The sequence below is a fragment of the Cantharellus anzutake genome (genome assembly GCF_015039405.1).
Source record: "Cantharellus anzutake strain C23 chromosome Unknown EI90scaffold_80, whole genome shotgun sequence".
Lineage (NCBI taxonomy): Eukaryota > Fungi > Basidiomycota > Agaricomycetes > Cantharellales > Hydnaceae > Cantharellus > Cantharellus anzutake.
This window is the reverse complement of record NW_024067030.1, coordinates 179,394-184,621: the sequence shown is the minus strand read 5'-3', so window position 1 is coordinate 184,621 and position 5,228 is coordinate 179,394. Positions and strand designations below refer to the sequence as shown.

The following is a 5,228-nucleotide window of genomic DNA, read 5'->3' as shown; positions in this document are numbered from 1 at the left end:
GTTAGTCCATCTAAATATAAGCTTAAATGTGCTGTATATTCAACAGGGTAGAGGTAAAAGGCTACCGGGCCTTTACAACTACTCCGAGGTATATATATGTAATTTACATATCTCGGCACAAATAAATAAAGAAAGAACAGCATCACTATAATGGGAATTATAGTGATGCAACATAATATAAATATCACTATAATCGGAATTATAGTTAATCCCTTACATCTGCCCTTCTTGACCCGACACCTCAGTTCCCCATTAAGGATATCGTTCAGGACCTTTCGGTATCATTTGGCACCTTTCGGTGTTTTCCATTATCACTCGGACTTTGACTAAAGTCCTTCTCCTTCCTCCATATATAAATACTTGTAGATTAGAACCCATTGTACCCCAGTTCTAATCTCGACTAAAAGTTACCCCAAGTCCCTCTATGAGTGAATCCTGACCTCTTCCTACAAGATACCTCAGACACATGAAATATAAGGACTAACTGAGACGTAATGGAGGCACAGCGCTCCCTCCGAGTCGCTGAGGCCGGGTCCTTCTTAGAGCCTCTTGTACCACCCAGCAGACCTGGGCTTCCTGGAGAAGCTTTGGTTCACTACCGGAGCTCTTGGATCCCCTCTAGTTGAGCCCTGCCTGCATTTGGACTCACACTCTTTCCCTGTCATATCCATACAATCCCGACCTCCACTCCGGGCTCCCGTAACTCCGAAACTACTCTGGGGCCCTACTTCCCTTCCATCACCTTCTCCTTGCCGACTTCCAAGAGGTTATCCCACCTCCGGCTCTGACACCACCTTTGGTCCGACTCCGGAACATTCCAGGTCCGACCCCAACCTCGACACCTGTCATATCCGTGCATACCTGACCCCGACCCGACTTCCGGACCTCCACCCTCTTCACCTCCGGAGTCATGACCTACCGCTGCCGTTCCGACACTCACCTTCGTTCCTGGCAACATACCTCCTTCTACCCTATCTCCATCTGCTCCGATACTCACCTCGGACCGAACATCGCCCCTCTCACCACCCTCCTACCACTTCTCCACCCTCCTGTTCCGCTCCTCCTTCGCCCAACCTCCATCCTCCCGTCACCCTCCTACGCTTCCCCCGTCTGCTCCGATACTCACCTTCGGACCTGACAACCCTCCTCTCCGCCACTCCTTCCCCCTTACCTTCCCCCTTTCTCCTCCCTCTGGTACTCCTCCACCACCCTTCCGCCAAGTTACAACCTTCCACCGCTGTCCCGTACTTCCTACTTGGACACCGCTCGTACCTTCGCTCCGAGTCTCTGTCATAGTCCCGACCTCGGACTTTGGCTCCACCTCGGTCTTAGTCCATTGCATTGGTGACCTCATACTACGTAAACACCATTGCCAATATCCCTCGGACTTTCAACCCCGCCTCCGTAACCTCCGTAAGCTCCGCAACCTCTGAGCTTCGCGGATCACCTTCGGCACTTTCGCCGCCTGTAATGTATTTCTCGCGTTTACCCCTCATCCCTATTTGGACTACTGCTTCTTCCCATTCTAGCCAGTTAGTCATCACCCCCACTTCTCCTCATCCTCCTGCCCCTCTGGGCCTTGCCCTCCCTACCTCCTTTCGGAAGTATCACAGGTCCTACCTTATGACCTTCGGTACCGCTCCGCTTCTTCTACCCTTTGTTCCCGTTCAGACGTCTTCGCTCCAATTCGGTTCCCCTTTGTTTCCTTGTGCTTTTGCCCCTTCCATTATATATATCGGCGCTTGTACATACTCGTTTTGGTTTAGTCCGAAATCGACCTGAAATGCCCCCTAGAGACTTCCTGCTCACCTACTGTGAAATTAAGGACCAAATGGACAAACAGCAATGGCACAGCGCTCCACTTGAGTCGCTGAGGCCAAGGTCCCTCCACGCTAAGTCTCCGATTCCACTCCAGAGTCGTCTGTATCAGCCCCGGTTCTAACAACACCTTCCAGACGAGTATGCAACACCTATGCTCCCGACTCCGGACCTCCGCTCCGGAATCCTGTTTGTGTCTCTGTCTCTGGAACCTCCGGTCTTAGCTCTGACCTCGGACTTTGACCCCACCTCCGCTTATACCCATTGTATTGGTTAGCTCATTCCATTTAATTACGTTTGCCAATATTCCGGAGTTTAACTTCCGAGTTCGGACTTTCCGGACTTATGTCGGACCTTGCAACTATTGCATTGCTCCATTCAATTCCGCTATACTCCCTCATTCCTATTTGGGCTGCTGCTTCCTTTCTATTCAGTCAGCTGGCCATTCCCCACTCCCATCCTCCCTCCTTCCTCCTTGGGCCTTGGCCCTTCACTCCTCCTTTGGGAAACACCATTGAGTCAAACCCTTGACCCTCGGTGTTGACCCTCCTTTCAGCTCCCTTTGTCTCCTTTCAGAGTACCCTTGCTCCTTTTGATTCCGGACCCCTCCTTATATACAATGTACATAGTAACTTGTAACCTCAGTCCGAAATCGACCTGAAATGCCCCCTAGAGACTTTCCCTCTGCTAGATCCGAAATTAGGGACCCCCAGGACAACCAGCAATGGCACAGCACTCTGCCTGAGTCGCTGAGGCTGAGGTCCTTCCATGCTAAGTCTCTGATTCCACTCCAGAGTTGTCCGAATCCGCCCGTTCTAACATTCCCCTGGTGTGGGGTTTTTGACACAGCCACAGTCCCAAGGCCAGTTGAGAAGCTCTCCCAGACAGCCACCCAAAGTCCCACCCATGTGATTAGTGTTGAAATAACTACCTCAGCCTAACGGGGTGTATGGTGTAATGGCTGTGCACACTGAGTTCACGATCCAGAGGACTGGAGTTCGATTCCCAGTATGTCCAACTTTTAGGTTTCCCTAAAAGACCATGTGCAAATTCCAACAATTAGATGTCACATGGGCTAGGCAACATTGTTGCCCAGACCATGTGAACCCCACCACAGGATTGCATGCACCTCAATACACTCTTGCAGCAAATCTCATGCATGCAAGGACACCAACTTCCCCCACCACCATGAGAAACAAATGACAGAATGTCATTCTCTGGGGGAGTCAATCCCAATATGACCTGAACAAACTGCTGGAGATCAAGGTATAACAACCCAGGGAGCAAAGCTCCTCAAACCACCAAGAACATGAGGTGCAGCAAAGCACCATGAACTTTACAGCATACATGGTGCAAACCAGTGCTGCAAATCAACAACCTCCCATGATGCCAATGGGCACTGCATACCCCCAAAGAGGCCCACAACCATATGTGGTGCAAACTGCACTGATGGCACAACAATTGCTGCTGCCACCCCAGGCATACCCCCCAGGAAACTTCCCTGGCCAGATCACCCCTGGATCAGCCAATTTGGCCCAGGTCCAGCAACCCCCCAGCCAAATGTAGGCTGGGAACCAGCTATTGCTTCAGCAGTTGCCCAAATGGGTCAACCCCATCAGGAGTTGAAAGAAATGAAGTCCCTTGTAGGAGGGAGATGAGGAAGCAACAGTGGTTCCTTGTCCAAACCATCCAAATGGGCATGGTCTGACAACTTGAGAGTGTCAGATGATGCTTGTGACAATTGCACCCATTGGAGGCATGAATACAATAGAGCATGCAGAGATGCTTTGGCATCTATGCCTTTCTGAGAGATGCAGAGAGAGAAGTCATCTCCAGAAAAGGGAGATTGAGTTACTTAAACATAAGCTCGAAGAAGCACATGCATTGCAGACCTCACTGCCAAACCCATTATGATGGGGGCCTCATGACCCTGAGGGGGGACTAGCACACCAAGGGGTGGGGCAATGACTATCCTGCCACCCTGTGGGCAGGTGACCCTGTCTGGGTTGCATAAGGGCCCACCCATGGGAGGGTGACATGTTGAGGGGATATGAGAATGGAGTCTCCCACAACTGTGTAGACCAACAGTCCATCTTGGTGGGCTGTCACTCTTCCATCATCTCTTTTCTTCATATTCTTTTATCTTCTCCATTCTCTGTCAGGGCACACCTGCCTGACCCCACTCCACCTGGTCCGACCCCACCCAATTCCACTACCCTCACCCGCTGCCCCCATCCTCCCTCCTCCCTCCTCTCCTTCTTCCTTTCCCTTCTCCTTCTCCTTCTTTCCTTTTCTACTACATGGACAACTTCCTTGCTCGATGTACCATTAACCAGACTGCGCAACACGCCCGGACCCGGACTCACTGGGTGACGCCCTACACACCGGACGCCCCTGAGACCTCTTACAGAGATACCCAGGCGGACACAGCTGTGTGCGTAGATGACGTGGCACTCCCCACGTGACCTCCAACTGCATGTACATAAACACAGCCTAAGCGGGAACTGAGAAGTAACCTTCTTCTCACACTTCCCACTTTAGGCAAGTAGCTTACATTCCCCTGCTAATAATAATAACACACTTCCCACTTTAGCCTAAGTGGCCAGGGACCCTTGCCTGCTTCAGGCCCATTGTTATGCACACCTGCACTGCACCCTACTGGGCCCTCAGCCCCGGGCGATATACCCAGACACTCTCGACCCTGGATCGGTCCCTGACGCTGACCCAGCTCCACCCAGCCCCCACCTGACCCGGTGCCCCACCACCCACTCCTCCCCTGCTTTCTTCTTCTTTCCCTTCCCCACTCTTCCTTTCCATTTCCTCACTTTCTCCCTATTCTACTTCCTCTTTATTTTCTCTTTATTTTACACAGACGACCTTCCTTTGTATCGATGTACACCATTGACCTACCCATAACACACCTACAACACACCTGGCCCAGGCACCTCAGGCGACTTCCCACTGTGCCCAGCACACATGCTTGCACTGGATGCCCTCAGGTTCTCCTGTGGAGATACCCAGGTGGTCACAGCTGTGTGTGAGGGTGATGTGGCACCTGTCATGTGACCCAAGATGTATATAAACGTACCTGGAGTGGGAACCAAAGAAGTAGCCTTCTTCTCATCTTTCCACTTCAGTCTAAGTGGCCAGGGACTACTGTCCCGCATCGGGCCTGTCAGTATGCACACCCGATCCGCACCCTGCCAGGCTCTCAGTGCTGGGTGCTACACCTGGGCCTCCTCAACCCCAGGCAGGTCCCTGACACTCTCCCCCTCTGTCATATCTGTACATACCTGATCCTGATTTGACTCCCGGTGTTATAAAAATGGGGCCTAATTGGCCCATTTCTATAGCGTTCGGGTGCAGGAGGGGGCCGTGACATTGAGAAGATGTTACAATTAATGTAACAG

At 51.7% G+C, this 5,228-nt stretch overlaps 1 non-coding gene across 1 annotated transcript; it reads left to right on the top strand.

The window, feature by feature from the left end:
- Window positions 1-2,761: 2,761 nt before the first annotated feature.
- On the top strand, window positions 2,762-2,835 carry EI90DRAFT_t234. The gene has a single exon. It is a non-coding gene; the product is annotated as a tRNA-Val (tRNA).
- The last annotated feature ends 2,393 nt before the right edge of the window (window positions 2,836-5,228 follow it).